We start from the raw sequence: 19,876 nt of genomic DNA on the forward strand, positions 1-19,876 counted from the left end.
CTTGGAAGGAAGACTTTTACAAACCATTCCTGAGCAAGGACATCTTCCATCCAAGCCCGGTTCTGATACGTCCAAAATGTTCCCTCGGGGGCGTCTTTCACTCTCCAGGCCTGTAGTGACCTCTGGGTTTTCCCACGTACAATTAGCATAGGGGGGATGTGGCGTCCAGTAGCATTGACAGTGGCCAGACATGTCACCGATTCTCTAGAGTTGCTGGTTCTAGCTGGCACCGACTTGGACCCTTTCCTGGCACACACCTTTACAGGAGTATGTTCCATAATGAACCCTGTTTCATCCATGTTCCAAATTTTTTCTGGGCATGTTTTAAGCTGCAAATCATCAAGGACGTTATTTAAGGTGCGAAAATTATGTGATACCACATCTTTGTTCATCATACGAACTCTGTTTTGAGCAAGTTTTTCGGGTTTCCGTAATACAATTTCAGGGTGTCTTTTTTGCAAGGATCGGAACCAATCAGGCCCGGGAATCCCACCTTTAAAGGGGGTGTCCAATTTCATCTGGTTGACAAGCCGTCCCGTCTTTGAAATCAGGTGTTGCCGGCTCACCCCAAACCCCATACCGGACGCTTTAAGCGCCGTCTCGACTATTTCTTTTTCAATTTTCTCCGGAATGGCTGTGGGTCTCCCTATATGACTGCCTGGGAGGATCCTCCCCTTGACGTGGTCCCGTATCGTGGACTTTGGGATATCATAATTTGTAGCTGCCTCTGAATACGATAGGCGTCCTGTTTTTATTGCTAACACAGCTTCTTCCATTTTTTCTGTGTCGTGGTTTTTGTATAATCCCTTTTTGATATATGTTCGGGGCATGGTTAATTCTAAAATAAATAAATAATATAAATAAATTAATAAATAATTTACAAATTAATCGTCAGGCACGTTCTTTAAACTGTTAAGAGTTTTTAATTATGCCTATGTTTTGGCATGGGGTAATATCGTTCATGTATAAAATTAACTAAGGGGTAATTTCGTCTATCATGAAAATTAGGTGGGGTAATTTCGTCCTATATTTATTTGATTATTTTGTTAATTTTTTATATAAAAATACCATTTATTTTGCGACAGAATTGCGCTAGACTAACTATATTTATCGAAAACATAAGGGGCAATAACTTAAGGGCCGATTTAAATGGAGTTATATCCCTTTAATGTAAGGTAAACTTACCGTCGTCTGCTCTGGGTCGTAACCTTGAGATGACCTAGAATTCCACCAATCACGGAAGATGTTACATATCTTATTTATTATTTATAAATGACGTAAGTGGTGTTCCGGATATGTCTATCACGTGATCTGATGAAAAAGCATTCGCGGTTGGAAAACGGTAAAATTTTACGCGAACGGCGTTTAAAGAAAGGTGCGCGAAATTGCCCCTATGGGCGAAATTACACAATATTACCCTAATCACATGATCAATTCTGTCCAGTGGTCGCCGTCGATACTGAAACTGATTTATAGTAGAAAACACAGAATATAACAAAAAGAAACGAAACGAAATACAATATTAATAGTAGTTTGAACCTTACAATTCACCCTGAAGTTAGTAGTGTATCAGGATAATGTTTATATTTTATGAAAGATAATAAATTGTTCTTTCAAATGGTATGTGATAATATAGTTGGAATTTGATTTTTCATATTGCATTCCACTGCGACAAGACAGCATCCTATATCAATATGGCCTCGAAGTCTGCTACCCCACCCCTCTTATACGTTACAATTCACCCTGTAGATATTAATGTGTCAGAAAAATGATTACATTTTATAAACGATAATAAATTTCTCTTTTAAATGGTATATGATATTATACTTGGAATTTGATTTTTCATATAGCATTTCGTTGCCGCAAATGACAGCATCCTGTATAAATACCGTCTCCGGGTCTGTTACCCCACCCCTCTTATACCGCATAATTCGCCCTCTAGATATTGTGCCAGGAAAATGTTTATATTTTATGAACGATAATAAATTTCTCTCTTAAATGGTATATAGCATTACACTTGGAATTTGATTTTTCATATAGCTTTTTGCTGTCGCAAATGACAGCATCCTGTACAAATATCGTCTCAAGGTATACTACCTCACCCCTCTTATACCGCATAATTCACCCTGTAGATATTATTGTGCCAGGAAAATGTTTATATTTTATGACCGTTAATAAATTTCTCTTTTAAATGGTATATGATATTATACTTGGAATTTGATTTTTCATATAGCATTTCGTTTATGCAAATGACAGCATCATATATTAATATAGCCGCCCACCCCCACTCGGTTTTCCGAGTTATCCCCCCTTATCCATGTAAAATATTATGTCGAATTCTGTCGAGCAGAATCGTTGACGTGCTTAAACAGTTACAATGAGCTTTTCTTTTTAAATGTTTGCTGTCAAGTGTCCCACAAGGATTACCCATGATATTCAGCAAAGAGACCTTCCATTCTTGACACATACACTGTATAAAAGTAGTTTCTGTTTGGGTTTTCATTTAATAACAAATCAGTGGAAACAATATTTGTGGGGAAAATTATTTATCTAAATTTTTCTACAAATCAATGGAAACAATATTTATGGGGGAAAAAAATTACCGGACTGTCTAAATTTTATAACAAAGCAATATAAACACTATTTGTGGCAAAAATGATTAATCTTACTTTTATAACAATATAAAGTAATATAAACACTATTTGTGGAAAAAATGATTAAACTAACTTTTATAACAAAGTAATGGAAACAATATTTGTGGAAAATGTTTACTGGGTAATCTAAATTTTGTAACCTTCATGGCCTTCATTACAAATCTATAACATAAAATGTAAATTATCAAGACAAATTAAAGCGAATAAACATTTCAAAAAAAATATCTAGGGATTTATTTCACAGACCTGGAGAGAAATTTAACGATGGAATCTTTTGAAATGGTGTATTATTTTCAAGATTTTAGTTTGGCCTATAAATAAAAACTTAGCCCAGCAATAATTTCGGACAGTTGCTTCTGTTTACTTCTAGGATGTTTGTCTGCTCTAGGCTCAGGCTAATCTTGTGTTCTAGCGTTGTTATTTCTTGTACGAGATTGGCTTCTATTTTTTGTTGGTCTTTGTGTTTAGCTATTGAATATGACATTGATTTTGCCCTAATTTCCACGAGTAGTATATCTAAGAATTCTTCGTCATTTAATATGAATTGAATGTCTTTGTTGTCTATGTTGTGTATTGCATTTATTTTGTACACAGGTATTGCGTATTGGCATTTAATATTGTTAATTGTTTCCTTAACAAGGTTGATATATATTGTGTCTTTCAAGAGAGATGTGTTAAATTTCCATAGTCCCTGGCCTTTCTCGACTGAAGTTAGTTTCAAGTTCAAAACAACTGGTGAGTGGTCTGATCTGTAACTCATTTTTTTTCTAGTTTTGAGATAAGTTTTGGGAGATCAAGAAGTAGTCAAGCCTGGCTTGTTTTACAGGATATATTTTCCGCCAAGTGTATCTTTGGCACAATAATATCTACAGGGTGAATTATGCGGTATAAGAGGGGTGAGGTAGCATACCTTGAGACGGTATTTATACAAGATGCTGTCATTTGCGACAGCGAAAAGCTATATGAAAAATAAAATTCCAAGTACAATGCCATATACCATTTAAGAGAGAAATTTATCATCGTTCATCAAATATAAACTTTTTTTTGGCACATTGATATCTTCTTTCCAAATCGTAAGGTATAACAGGGGTGAGGGTAGCCGACATTGAGGCTATATTAATATAGGATGCTGTCATTTGCATCAGTGAAATTCTGTACGAAAAATCAAATTCCAAGTATATTGTCACATACCATTTAATAGAGGAATGTATTATCTTTCAGCAAATATAATCATTTTCCTGGCACATTAATATCTACAGGGTGAATTGTAAGGTATAAAAGGGATGGGGTAGCATATCTTGAGACGGTATTTATACGGGATGCTGTCATTTGCGACAACGAAATGCTATATGAAAAATCAAATTCCAAGTATAATATCATATACCATTTAAAAGAGAAATTTATTATTGTTCATAAAATATAAACATTTTCCTGGCACAATAATATCTACAGGGTGAATTATGCGATATAAGAGGGGTGGGGTAGCATACCTTGAGATGGTATTTATACATGATGTTGTCATTTGCGACAGCGAAAAGCTATATGAAAAATCAAATTCCAAGTATAATGCCATATACCATTTAAGAGAGAAATTTATTATCGTTCATAAAATATAAACATTTTTCTGGCACATTGATATCTTCTTTCCAAATCGTAAGGTATAACAGGGGTGGGGGTAGCCGACATTGAGGCTATATTAATATAGGATGCTGTCATTTGCATCAGCGAAATTCTGTACGAAAAATCAAATTCCAAGTATATTGTCACATACCATTTAATAGAGGAATGTATTATCTTTCAGGAAATATAATCATTTTCCTGGCACGTTAATATCTACAGGGTGAATTGTAAGGTAAAAAAGGGGTGGGGTAGCATACCTTGAGACGATATTTATACGGGATGCTGTCATTTGCGGCAACGAAATGCTATATGAAAAATCAAATTCCAAGTATAATATAATATACCATTTAAAAGAGAAATTTATTATTGTTCATAAAATATAAACATTTTCCTGGCACAATAATATCTACAGGGTGAATTATGCGGTATAAGAGGGGTGGGGTAACAGACCCGGAGACGGTATTTATCACCCGATCTGCCTATTATTAGCCTGCTAGTAGTAGAAAGTTGTTAGTCATTTTTAGATGCTCGTAGCAGCGCTAAGGGTGCTTTTGCGCCTCTGGGGGTAAATTGTTAGCCGCTACAGTAACAACTAACAAGGGCAGCCTTTGTTATCTACTATAGTAGCAACTAACAAGGGCCGTATAGTTTTTATTTTCTTAATAAATAAATCGAGACTTGGAAAACTAACTTTATTCCCATTTTCTGGTTATTGACGAAATGTGGACTTCTTTAATAAACAACTAAATTACTCATATTTTACTGCGGCCAAAATATTTATGAATAATACTAAAATAGGGATTAAAGATGAGATTTTGTGTAGATAATCAAGGCCCTATCCTATTTATAGGAGGAAACTGTGCGCTGTATGCATATATATTATTATTTAATGAACTTTCTTTTCAGAGGTCCCTATATTCTAATTTCGACAATTATAACATATACACTGTACATTGCATTTTGATCCACCATTTTATAATTTGCTCCCTTTACTATAGGAGTATTCTTCCCGTCTTAATGGATGTTTTGGTACATTAAAATCTGATCTTATCTATTATCTATTCCAATCGTATTTCTGACTATAGCAGTAACGATTTGTAGGCCTACTAATTTAATAAAAATAAAAAAACCCCACGTAATTTGTCCTTTCGTTTTAAATGTATCGAACGTTAAATTGTTATTCGTAATATCTCTTTTCAATGCTAAAGTATGAAAACATTTGTTAGCTATGTAAATTCATCAAATCAAAAGTTCTAGAAAGATTTGGAATATTCTGATTCTGTAACAAATGTAAATTTATATTTCGGTCATTTTTGAAAATAGTGAGTTACTAGGGATTCGTCGTGGCCTAGATTCCGATTTGACTTTTAATGGAGGTATAACCGTGGCTGTAACAGGGACTTTCTTCTTGTCAAAATTTTATATCGAATGCAGCTAAGTCAATTTATTATGTCACACAATTAATTATTATCTTTAATCCAGTCAAAAACTGGAACTATTTTGCGATATGGTTCCATTTCGAGCGGTGATCTGGTTATGCGACGCGTTTACCCGAATAATTCGCTTTCAGAATCTGATTATTCTGTTACCAATTTAATAATATAATTTAAAAAAAACAAAACTGTTTAGGATTATCTTATTTACGGAAGAGAACGTGTAATGGGTCGAATGTCTCGTCAATACAATATCAGACATTCTGAGATTAATTTGTTTTTATCGTTAGATAAATTTATCGTCTCAAGGAATGAGGCCGAAAGTTTTGAAACTGAATCAATCGGGTTGACTGAAAAAAACAAAACAAAAAAAACCCCTAAGCATGTCGCCACGGCCATGGCATCATTATATATAACCTTTTATGCTTTTATGAAGTCAAGAACACGTTGATTTGTTTCGCGACCTATACATAGGCCTACAGTATTTGTTTAAAGACCCAAACGGTAAGTATTTCATATAGTTTATTAATAATTAAATTTTGCTATACATAGCCTACTAGATCTACTTCCTCTCACAGCCAAATGTGGTTAGAACTAAAACTTAGAACTTAAAAGGCCAGGCAAATTTTCTGATTTCATGTAACAATGCGTTGTTATTTATTGTTACTGTTATTAGGGCCTATAATATTAGTTATTACTTATTATAAGGGCCTGTGTTGAAGAAATTCCCTTACTGAAAAAGAAGACAATGATGCAAAATTAGATATCATTTTTCGATTTTTACAAAATAGATTGAATATGAAAACAGGACGAAAGCAAAAAGATAGGCAACGTATGACATATTATAGGGTGACCCGTGCACTTTACAGAAAGTTGGTCTCGACACGGCTAAATGTGCACGCTTCAGTTGCGTGTCTCGAACTGATTTCTGACTACCCCGCACTCGCTTTGAGTCGATAAATAGCCATGGTACGTGCAATTCTCTACAAATATATCAACTATTACAGCCGTAAAAAATCTATTGTTGACGATTTTGAATAGCAGTAAAATTTAGCTTCTTGGTTATTACAGCAGCTTTAGTAATTACGGGCGCTATTGCACTTTCGTACCTCTACCAGTTCCCGTGGTCATAGGCACTTGAAATTTTCAGAGGATGTTAAGGGTGACTAGCAATGACCACACACCAAATTTCAGCCAAATCGATAAATAACTTTTTATTTTACCGACCTTTTAATTTCTAACGAGAGAGAACTTCATCCGTTTGACGCCATTTGCTTTGTTTACTAATTAGACTGGAATAACAAGACACTAAGACGGAAACCGACTCGAATAACAAGACACTTAGACGGAAACCGACACACTGCACTAGCTGCCTAACACTGCAGTTCATAAAAATTAATATAATTTTCGTATACTTTAATTTTTGCGCGAAGCCACCATTTTCTATAAAATACTATTTGGTGTTGATCAGTGGATTGGCCTTTAGGTGTAAATATTGCCGTGACCTTGATTTTGACCTTGAGGCCAAACTTCCCATCCATATCGGGGCCTTTGCGTTTATGCTTGCCGTGGCCTTATTTCTTACTGTATTATCAAAGTTAATGTTCGAGGTGAAAGCAGAGATGACGTCCTTCAGAAAAGATAATTGGGTCAAAGTCGTAGGTCAAGGTCATGTTACAGAAAACTAAACTCAAACTTTTCAAAGTCATTTTTGGGACATTTGACCTTGACTTACGACCTTGACCCCGTAACCATTTTCGAAGGCTATCACATTGGCTTGAATCATGAACGTTTAACTTGGTCCTGTCGCACACTGCTCGGTCAGTAAACGGTCAAACGCAGAGGGTCCGTGTCCGAAAGGAAGTCAATGGGCGTGGTCAATGTGAAAGGTCGTGGTGACCTCCACTAGTCACCGTTAACCATCCGTAACCTTGACTCTGACCTTGAGTCCAAACGTCCCATCCATCTCGGGCCCTTTGCGTTTATGCTTGAGGTGGCCTTATTTCTAACTGTATTATTAAAGTTAATGTTCGAGGTGAAAGCAGAGACGACGTCCTCCAGAAAAGATAATTGGGTCAAAGTCGTAGGTCAAGGTCATCTTACAGAAAACTAAACTCGGACTTTTCAAAGTCAGTTTTGGGACATTTGACCTTGACTTAAGACCTTGACCTCGTAACCATTTTCGAAGGCTATCACCTTGGCTTGAACCATCGACGTTTACTTTGGTCCTGTCGCACACTGTTCGGTCAGAAAAGGGTCAAACGCAAAGGGCCCGTGTCCGAAAGGAAGTCAATGGGCGTGGTCAATGTGAAAGGTCGTGGTGACCTCCACTAGTCACCTTTAATCATCCGTGACCTTGACTTTGACCTTGAGTCCAAACTTCCCATCCATCTCGGGCCCTTTTCGTTTATGCTTGTCGTGACCCTATTTCTTACTGTATTATCAAAGTTAATGCTTGAGGTGAAAGCAGAGACAACGTCCTTCAGAAAAGTTACAAAGGTCAAAGTCGTAGGTCAAGGTCATGTTACAGAAAACTAAACTCAAACTTTTCAAAGTCAGTTTTGGGACATTTGACCTTGACTTACAACCTTGACCCCGTAACCATTTTCGAAGGCTATCAACTTGGCTTGAATCATGGGCGTTTATCTTGGTCCTGTCGCACACTGCTCGGTCAGAAAACGGTCAAACGCAGAGGGACCCGTGCCCGAAAGGAAGTCAATGGGCGTGGTCAATGTGAAAGTTCGTGGTGACCTCCACTAGTCACCTTTAACCATCCGTGTCCTCGACTTCGACCTTGAGTCCAAACTTCCCATCCATCTCGGGCCCTTTTCGTTTATGCTTCCCGTGACCCTATTTCTTACTGTATTATCAAAGTTAATGCTTGAGGTGAAAGCAGAGACAACGTCCTTCAGAAAAGATAAATGGGTCAAAGTCGTAGGTCAAGGTCATGTTACAGAAAACTGAACTCAAACTTTTCAAAGTCAGTTTAGTTTTCTGTAACATGACCTTGACCTACGACTTTGACCCAATTATCTTTTCTGAATGACGCCGTCTCTGCTTTCACCTCGAACATTAACTTTGATAATACAGTAAGAAATAAGGTCACGGCACGCATAAACGCAAAGGGCCCGAGATGGATGGGAAGTTCGGACACTAGGTCAGGGTCAAGGTCACGGATGGTCAACGGTGACTAGTGGAGGTCACCACGACCTTTCACATTGACCACGCCCATTGACTTCCTTTCGGACACGGGCCCCTCTCCGTTTGACCCTTTTCTGACCGAGCAGTGTGTGACAGAACCAAGGTAAACGTCCATGATTCAAGCCAAGGTGATAGCCCTCGAAAACGGTTACGGGGTCAAGGTCGTAAGTCAAGGTCAAATGTCCAAAAAATGACTTTGAAAAGTTTGAGTTTAGTTTTCTGTAACATGACCTTGACTTACGACTTTGACCCAATTATCTTTTCTGAAGGACGTCGTCTCTGCTTTCACCTCGAACATTAACTTAGAAAATACAGTAAGAAATAAGGCCACGGCAATCATAAACGCAAAGGCCCTGATATGGATGGGAAGTTAAGACTCAAGGTCAAAATCAAGGTCACGGCAATATTCACACCTAAAGGCCAATCCACTGATCAACACCAAATAGTATTTTATAGAACATGGTGGCTTCGCGCAAAAATTAAAGTATACGAAAATTATATTAATTTTTATGAACTGCAGAGATAGGCAGCTAGTGCAGTGTGTCGGTTTCCGTCTTAGTGTCTTGTTATTCGAGTCTAAATAGTAAACAAAGCAAATGGCGTCAAACAGATGAAGTTCTCTCTCGTTAGAAATTAAAAGGTCGGTAGAATAAAAAAGTTATTGATCGATTCGGCTGAAATTTGGTGTGTGGTCATTGCTAGTCCCTCTTAACATCCTCTAATAATTTCAAGTTCCTACGACCACGGGAACTGGTAGAGGTACGAAAGTGCAATAGCGCCGTAATTACGTTTGTTTTATTTTTCAAATTGCTTTATCATTAACTGTACCGTTAAGAGCGGCATCTTTTGGTTTAGTACAAATACTATCTCTGAATCACTTTCTTTAGCAGGAACATGATACTAGCAGTAGTTTCATTTTACTTTTACACTTTCTTAAAACAATTGTTGAGTTGTCTAAAGTGCTTATTTCTAAATTCAATTTCTTGTTCTAGCTTTCTGTTATGTTTCGTAAAAAAGTAGTCTTGATTATCCAGACCTGTCAATCAGACGTAGAATGGTCGATAGACTGGTTAAGCGAGACTAATTTCAAAACAAGGGCACATAACCTATCTTTTACTCAAAAGTGTCTGGATGTTATGGACGCAACTTGGAACCAGTTTTCAGTCTATTATTTATAGATGATTAATGGTCATAGCTTATTAAGTACAACATGATCGTTTATTTAGTGACTATAATTGTGTGAAACTGATTTGAGGCTTGGCATATATATATATATTGTGGCGTAATTGTCGAGATATTTGGAGATATTTATTTATGGTGGGTCACCCTACATATTAAATTATTGCGGCTTTAGTTTTAGTCTACTTTTAGACACTTTAGTCTTACTGAGCTGGAAGGAATTAACAGTGTGACCTGCTCTAGTAGTCATTCAGTTGTTTTGTTTCGTAACGGTCACTCACGGACAAAGTCTTCTGTCAATTCCTGTCCGTCCTCATTATTATTAAGCCACAATATGAAAATACAACTCTTTTAGCCATTACCACAGTCTCTGTCTAAGGCTATTTTGGAGTCTTTTCCTTCTATTTTCACTGTATTTCTTTGTTTTCCACAACATTTCTTTGTTTTCCACAACATTTCTTTGTTTTCCACAACATTTGATAATAGGCTATATATTGATAATAATCTATCACCATTTTCAAGTGTTTTGAATCACAAAATTCTATTTAAAAAAAGCAAAAAATTTGATTATTATTATTTATGTACAGTTCTATGGATTGCAATTACCAGTGCTGCTTATTACTGAGCGATGTTTCGAGTAGGGAAGCCCAGTCGAAACATCGCTCAGTAATAAGCAGTAATTGTATTCCAGAGAATTGTGACCTGTATATTCCAGTTCAATTACTAAATGCGATTGAAACAATTCAGTATTTTCTTATTGAAGCTTTCCATTTGGACTGACAGGAATGGTCAAAGAATTTTGTCTGCGAGATACAGTTCTGACAGGAATTAGTCATTCAGATGGTACGATAAACAAGTTCCCCTGTACACGGCATGCACGTACCGGTAACTAAAAGAACCTTTTACAGTTTGAAATTGAAATAAGAGTAGGCGGGCAAACCAAAATTTCTTTATACATGTACTAGTACACTGCATGTCAGATATCGGTTTCATTATTCTCTGGTGTGGTTACCCCATGTCAGTGGTGCAGGACAGGGGGCCTGACCAGGACAGCTGTCTAGTCATTTGGATGGGACAAAAAACAAGGTCACATGTTCACATTGGCGTGCACGTAAAAGATGCCGTGGCAGTTGGAATTGGATATATAACTTGTAAGAGTAGGTCATAGCGCAGCTGTCCGGGCAAAATTTCACTCATATCATGTGCTCATCTTCATTAACCCAGGCGGAAAAGAACAGTAGGACATTAAACCCAATTTCATTTCATCTCCGTCTTCCATAGCTCGAATAATCCCATTTGGAATTTAATTCCCCAAACAACCTTCAATTGTTATTTTCTACATTCTACACTAGTGGGATTAGTTGCAGAAAGTATGACAATAAACACCCCATTTCATTTCTTTAGTATAAATTGTCATGTAATTTTGTCCATGCTATCAGTCTATCTATCCATTTCATATAGTTTACTTTTGTGCCTTTTTAGAAATGAAATGAAATGAAATGGAGTTTAACGTCCTACTGTTCTACTCCAAACTGGGCTAATGAAGACAGGCATATGCCATACAGTGTGCTATGAGGGGAGATTTTGCCTGGACAGTGGCGCTACGGCCTACTCTTATATTGAATTCCAACTGTCAAGTGATCTTTAACGTGCACGTCAATGTGTACATGGGACCTCAGGTTTTTGTACCATCCGAACGACTAGACAGCTGTCCTTGTCAGGCCCTCCATCCTGCTTCACTGACAAGGGGAAACATGGACTGGTAACAATGAGTGAACGAAGGGAGGAGGGTGGCTGGTACATAAGTTTACCTTACATATAAAAAAGAAAAACAGTCCATGGACCCAATAACTATTCCTAAGCACATGTGTATGTCATTAGTAAGGGAAAGTGAGGTAATGTTAAATATTATGTTAATTTTGCAAATTTAATTTGTAAACAAATTAATCGCCACCCAGATTCTTTCTATAGAAAAAGCTAAGCTTATTATTACTGCACCAAGTTATTAGTAAAGGTTAGATTATCTGTACAAATTTACCAGCACACAAAGACTCTCCTTTTATATTATAGTGCGTTCAGACGTTGACATTGAACTGGATTGAATATCGTCTGAACACAAAGGTGGGACCAAATAAACCAGTTTAACAACCCCACCTGTAGCCGTCTTAAAATCTCTGGCTCCAGCTTGCTTTGGGCATGCACAGTACCGTAAACTATAGCCTGTTCCTGGCAAAATAACGACATGTGCAACATTCGGTCTTAAATACCCTGCAATTTTGAACTAGTTTGAATATAAGCTTCTGAATAGGCTACCAGAAGGAAATAAACATTTTAAACCCACTTACTTTACAATTTTCTCAAGCTAAAAATAAATTGGGGGGTTAAACTGACCAGAAATAGAACAGACAAATCCAGTTTGTGGCGATTTACAACGTACAAGGACATTGATGTATCTCAGAATAGTTTCTGTAAACTATAGGCCTAAACATGCACAAGGCCTCCAATCTAATTCTGAATTGGCCTTTTGTGTAGTGAAGTGAAGGTTAACCAATGCAGTATTTTTAACTATGTTAGTGTACATGTACATGGCAGTAGCTAAATAATTTTTCACATTATGTTTTATTTATATTTTTTAGAAGTTGATTTGGAGAAAAGTAAAGCTCCTTAAGCAGAGAAAAGACACAAGAATGTATTGATGTTGGATGTTTAAGTTGAAAAAATCAAACTAAAGACTTCAGTAGAAGTGAAATGATCCCAAAAAGAACTTAAGGGGGGAATATGTTTCAAGTAATTTCTTTATACTTTCTAATTATGTGCCTTCATTTCAACTTACAGATGATACATTATGTAAGATTTAGATAGAGAGCTAGCCATTCTTGCTATAATAGTTCGAAAATAGATAATGTAAAATGAATAATATTGAAAATTTCATTCAAATTGCTTTATTGCCAGCGAAGATATATGAATTTGAAGTTTTGAAAAGACGTGTGCAATTATTGCACCGACCGTACTGGTTGTTCAAAGCTAAGTCTCGCTCCTCCTTTTTAAGATTAAATCAAAATATGGCTGAACCGTTCTAATCTAGCTAATATCCGAGAAATCAGATGACATCAAGAGATGATTAGTTAAACTTACATTATGCAAGAGCTAAATCTGCCTATTACAGGTCTTTCTTTAGCCTGAAAAGTTATCTAAATTATTAATAAGATATTAATAAACTGATCCAGACCATAATCAACTCTTGATGCCATGGGATGTCTCCGATATTAAATAGATTAGAACGGTTCAGCCGTATTTCGATTTAATTTAGAATTGGAGTATCAAGGCTTAGCTTAAGTAAAGTGGTTGCAATTAATGCACACATCTTGTCAAACTTCAAAGGATCATATCTTCATTCGCAATAGAGTAATTTACAGGAAATTTCAAATTATTCATTTTACATCATCTATTTTCAAACTGTTATAGCAATAATGGCTAGCTCTTTATCTAAATCTTACATAATGTATTTTTAATTAATGTCTAATTAATAATTTAGAAAACATTTCATGCCTAAAGAAAGACTTGCAATAGGCAGATTTAGCTCATGCATAATGTATGTTTAATGGTTGTTACTGTACAATATACTTCATAAACACCCTACAGGTCAGAATTTCTGTAAGGGTTTGGCTAGTTCGAAGAGTCACCCAACCATCACTTTGTTAACGTTCACTGTGTATTATTTTGTGAATCTTGTATTGTGAACTCTCTAAAAAAATTTATTGTCACCCGCCTTTCGAAGAAAGCAGGGAACTATTAAAATGGGTTCGTTTGTCTGTCTGTCCGTCAGTTTGTCTGTCCGTCACACTTTTTGGGACACAATAACTCTCTTTCTAATTGAGGTAGAATGTTCAAACTTGGTGACGGTGTAGGTGTTTATTAGGTCAATACCTAATAAAGATGAGTGCAAAGATGAGCATTTTCTGCTTAGGTTAAGCAGAGATAAGCAAATTGATGGAGTGATGAAGCTTGATGTATAATTTCATTACATCAATACCTTGACTATGTTCGATAATGAGCATTTTCTGCTCAGGGTAAGCAGAGCGTTAAGCTATTTGATTGGCAGAGATTTTAGAACACAATAACTCTCCTTCTAATTGAGCTATAATGTTCAAACTTCTTGTAGATGTTTATTAGGTCAATGCCTTGATGGAGTTCGAAGATGAGCACTTTCTGCCTAGGGTAAGCAGAGATAAGCAATTTGATTGGTTGGTGCTTTGGGACACGATAACTTTAGTTCTAATTAAGTGAGAGTGATGAAACTTGGTGTATAGTTTCATTACATCAATACCTTGACTAAGTTCGATAATGAGCATGTTCGGGGTAAGCAGAGCGATAAGCAATTTGATTGGTCGAGACCTTGGAACACAATACCTATCATTTTAATTGAGTTAGAATGTTCACACTTGGCATAGGTGTTTAGAAGATGAAAATCTTCTACTTAGGGTAAGCAGAGAGAAGCAATTTGATTGGTTGATGATTTGGGACACGATAACTTTAGTTCTAATTATGTGAGAGCGATGAAACTCCTAATATATTAATTCAATAAACTGAAATCAAGGCCTGAAATGTATTACTAGATTGTAAAAATGGATAAGTACTGCAAAGTTTAAGCAGTACCTTGTTACAGGAGTATTTCCGGCTGCATGAACGGTCATGTCCTCTGTATTCACTTCACCTGTGTTGTCATTTTTAGATTTAATGGCATTTATATTAATATTGGAGCCCTGGAGAAGACCATCCTGGTTGATTTTCAGGTGATCTATATTGGTATTATAATTCATGCTGATCACATAATGTGATGGGTTGTGTACTGTATGTAACATAAATTATCTGATCAAATATATCATTGTAGGGAATAATGAAATCTAGAGTAGAATACCAGAAGAAAAATGGTACAGGAGAAATTTCAAGATCTAGATTGGTAAAATGCATTCTAGATGGAGCTTAGTAAATGCATTTCAAGATTGAGCTTATTAAAAATTGAATTCTAGAAATAGAAACCTTTGATTACCGTGCACTACAAGCTTTTGCTTACGATAATGTCGAATCATTTTGGTGTTGCAGAAATTGCAAAAGAGTGGATGGCGTCATATCTACAAAACAGGAGTTTTCGTGTAAAAGTTAAGAATGATTTCTCCGATGTAAAACATGTCAATTTTTCAGTTCCACAAGGTAGCATCAATGGTCCGATCTACTTTATCTGCTATACCAGTACACTAGCATCCTGCATCAGACACAATCAAACATTAGTTGGCTACGCCGATGACCACAGCTTGTATGACAGTTTTAAAGCCGGAGATCTTGATGCAGAATCTCATATTGCTTCCCGCGTATCAGAGTCCTTAGACGACGTTAAAATCTGGATGCTGCATAATCGACTAAAGATGAACGACGAAAAAACTGAGGTTATTATCTTCTGTGGTAGCCGTCAGCGCCACAAGTCTACCATCCACGAATTAAGAGTTGGGGATTCTGTAGTTGGGTCTTCATCCCGTGTTAAATTCCTGGGGATGCATTTGGACGAAAACTTAAACTTAAAGAGTCATTTTGCCCAGAAGACTTGTTGTGCTGCTTCGGCAATGTTCAACTTGCGGAAATTGAGACCGTTTCTTTCGCGAGAATCATCTCTTCAAATTGCCAGTTCTTTAGTTTTCTCCCATATGGATTACAGAAATAGTCTGCTCTGTGGTTTGCCAGCAACTACTCTTCAACCTCTCCAACGAATTCAAAATTTTACTGCAAAGCTAATTCTTGGTGTTAATTACGGCCATAGCTCGACTGGTGCTCTGAAAGAACTTCATATATTGCCAGTTAAAGTCTGATGCCAATTCAAGCTACTGGTACTGGTGTATAAGTGTCTCCACAACCTTGCCCCTGTCTACCTTTCTGAATTATTGCAGTCCCAAACTTCATCATGCAATACGAGATCGTCATCAAAAAACATGTTATTTATACCCAAGACAAAAAGTAAAACATTTGCAGACAGATCGTTCAGTGTGCTAGGACCGCGGCTCTGGAATACCCTTCCAGAAAGTGTGAAACAATGTCAAACTGTAACGGATTTTAAAAAGAAACTCAAAACATATTTTTTTCGTAAAGCATTTCTTTAACGTTTGTGTAAGACTTTGTGAAGCGCCATTGAATGCATGGCAGTAATGTGCACTATATCAAATGTAATATGTTATGTTATGTTATGTTATTACATCGTTTCTTCACAGACAGTTGAGTTGATGATAATGTAACAATAAAGAACTTTTTTCATTGGATCTTATTATTTCATTACAAATTATGAATGTATATACATGTAACATTTTGTTTTATATTTTGAAATATTGTATATATTATGGAAAATTGTGATAATTGTTTATTAATTTTGAAATATCTAGACTGTGATTTGGTTTTAATTCATGCATATGTAACGTAATCATTATTCATTAAACTTTGTGAAATAATTAGATCAGTTTTTTACGCCCACATTTTGATGTGGACGTATATTGTTGTCGTCCCTATCTGTCTGTCCGTCCACGATTTGTTTTTGGGTGGACACGCTACAGGTCACAATTTTAATATAGGTTTATTGTCCAAAGATGTCTGTTTCTTTCGATATTGACATGTATCGGACTGTAACTTTATGGATTATGGCCCCTGATTGTACAAAAAATCACGTTTTTAGCTTGTGGACACTCCAGAGGTCACAAGTCTTATCCGATTTTGATGAAACTTAAAACGTATGTTTACAACCCAAACATCTCGGTTTCTTTCGAAACTATTCAAATATATCATGGTTACACCCTAATGATGGTTGAATTCGAATTTCGTGAAAATGGCCACTCCTTGTGCGATAATAGTGGAAAAGTATGTAATGTTTTAAAGAGGTCACAGTTTTTATCCGATATTGATGAAACTTAAATAATATGTTTATATCCAAAGGATCTCTGTTCCAGTAGATATTCACATATATCGAACCATAGCTTCCTGAATTATGTCCCCTGATTGTACAAAAAATCACGTTTTTAGCTTGTGGACCCTCTTGAGGTCATAAAGACGCTCTAAAGGCTAAAGTTATAATCCAATTGACTTATACAAGAGGGGGGTTGGATGGCCGAATGGTTAGCATGTGCCCGCTGTATCAGAAAGCCTGTCATTGAGTCAACTGGCGTGGTTTCGAATCCCCGGTCGTACGTGACAAGGAGTAGGGTCGCCTGTCCAACCTTGTTGGTTTTCTTCGGGTCCTCCGATTTCCCCCCACTGCTAAAGACCCCTATGCGCAAGTGAATTATTGAAATAAAATTAAACCATGTTAGTCCCGAAATGACCTAGTTTGTGTCGAGTGGACGTTTAACCCCATTTCTCTCTCTCTCTCTCTTATACAAGATGTAAGTGTTATGGCCATCAGACGAAAAAAACCCATTGATTTTCAGTGACTACCAATAATTACTGGCAGAGTTATAGCCCTCACTGACATTGAAACATATTGTGGACTCTCTACAGGCTAATTACTTTATTACTTATTAATAGGTTGTTTCTTTTGATCAGCTTTTGTGTCATTTTGATGTTTCCACCTGCAAAACAACAAATATGACCCATACGGACTTCTCCGAAGACAAAGGTGATGTGGGCGCATGTTTAGTTGCCAGTCAACCTATCTTTTGATAAACTTGAGACAAGTTTGCAATCAGCATGAGGCAATTAGCTACAATTAAATGTATAGTTAAACACACAGTTTAACGCTACAATTGATACAGTCTAAGACTCCTAACGCAATTTCAAATAGGTTCAAACGCACAATTGTCAACACATATCATTACAGTTTGTATTGAAATAAGTAATTCTATCACAATAGTGAAGACTGGACCACTAAAGTAGTTACTTTGTGGTAATGCAATCTACATTTTCAAAGCGGTGTTTCTTATAATGTAAAAGCCGCCATGACACCGGCCAGATGAAATAAGTTCGGTAGGCGAAAAATTACTCGTAGCAGTTTGGTTTCATATCATATAATTATGCGGTAAGGCTTCACCTTTATTTCAATGGGAATTGGTTTATTATATGTTAAGCTATGTGCAGTACAGTTTTGGGCCAGTTTATGTATAAATTAAGGGAGCTGTAGGTCAGTAACCTTTTTGTAGTCATTTGACTAAAAAACTTACGCAAAGGAACTCCGCAGGACGAGCTACTACTGTGGCTGGAGTAAGGCGGAAGACATCAGTAGTGGAACCATCTCTACCCAACCAGTAGCCTAGTGGGTTTTCGTCGGGTTCTCCATATTGACTGACTGAGATACACATAACTACCGGTAACATCGATCGCACAAAAAGGTTACGGAATATGCGTTGGGAGGATTACAAAATGAAATGCGGTTTTAAAAGGGTTCTTTTACTTGATTACCAACGTGTACGGCTAGACACTGTCAGCATCACTGACAAGTGGAAACCGCGATTGGAAATCCCAAGAAACTTCCTCGACCAGCACCTAGATCGGATACCCTGATTAATGAACCAGCGTCTTACACCGTGGCTCGTTGGGAGGATTACGTCTCCTCACCCACAAACGTATAAATGCATAATTATATGACGGATTTATCATGTTCTTTGGCGTGAATGTGTGTGAATTTTACAAAATGGTATATCTATACTTACACAATTCGAGAGTCGGCCGTCGTAACCCTAAAATACCGTGCACAAATGCATGTAATACGCATTTAGGGTGTGTGCCGATTACAAAATTGCCATGTTAAACGCTTAAGGTGTGTGGGGATAATATAATTGCCATAATATATTAACTGGCTGCTACAGTTATCTTGTTTTCCATACCGATCGATCTGTTATTCCCCAAAAAACCCAAATCATGGGCGCAAATATATGTACTACACATAGGACGTGTGGCGATTGAATATTTCTTGCCTGCCACAATTACTTTAATTTGTGTGAATTTTCCATACCGATCCATATGTACTTGACATATTACTATATTAATGTCGGCCATAGTAATCCTGATAATAATAATAATGATATCGTTTATTTGTAAAGCGCGTTAATACAGAACAAAAACAGTTTCTAAGGCGCTGTTGGTTATATTCACTGATTATTTACAGATCAGGGTTTTGAAACAAGAATGTTTTGAGTTGAGATTTAAAATGACCCACAGACGGTAATTGTTTCATTGACTGTGGTAGTCATTCGTAAGAAAAGGGCTAGTATAAGAAAGGGTACGTTTTCCAAGTTGTAAGTTAATAGCTGGAGATTTTAGAATATGTTTTTTCTGAGAACGAAGATTTCTGCTGGTGGTATAGGGTTCTACAAGACTTTTTATATGAGATGGAGCTTGGCCGTTTAACGCTTTGCAGATAAAGAGGAGTAAATTGAACTTAATTCTTTGCTGAATTGGGAACCAATGTAGAGATTGCAATACCGTGGAGATGTGTTGCTATTTCTAGTTTTAGTGAGGCACCGAGCTGCTGAATTTTGAACATGACGTAGTTTGTTAATCTGATAGTCTGGTAAGCCGTATAGTAAACCATTTTGGTAACCTAGTTTAGTTGAGATGTATGCGTGAATGAGTTCTCCTTTATTTTCATAATTGGGATAGCGTTGGATCTTTCAAATTCGATGTATATGATAGAAGGTGGTGGAGCAAATACTTTGTATGTGATCGTTCAACGATTGGTTCGAGTCTAATACAGCACCAATATTTCGAGAGTTATAGGATCCTGTGATCACTTCTTTATCAAAATTAACTAGCGTTTGATCA

General features: G+C 36.7%; 1 long non-coding RNA gene across 1 annotated transcript; it reads left to right on the forward strand.

Moving 5' to 3' along the window:
• The first annotated feature begins 9,356 nt into the window (after positions 1 to 9,356).
• LOC130010949 (uncharacterized) lies at positions 9,357 to 16,548 on the forward strand. Its single transcript, XR_008786245.1, has 3 exons — positions 9,357 to 9,548; positions 12,724 to 12,874; positions 14,979 to 16,548. It is a non-coding gene; the product is annotated as an uncharacterized LOC130010949 (long non-coding RNA).
• The last annotated feature ends 3,328 nt before the right edge of the window (positions 16,549 to 19,876 follow it).

This window comes from Patella vulgata, chromosome 2 (genome assembly GCF_932274485.2).
Source record: "Patella vulgata chromosome 2, xgPatVulg1.2, whole genome shotgun sequence".
NCBI lineage: Eukaryota > Metazoa > Mollusca > Gastropoda > Patellidae > Patella > Patella vulgata.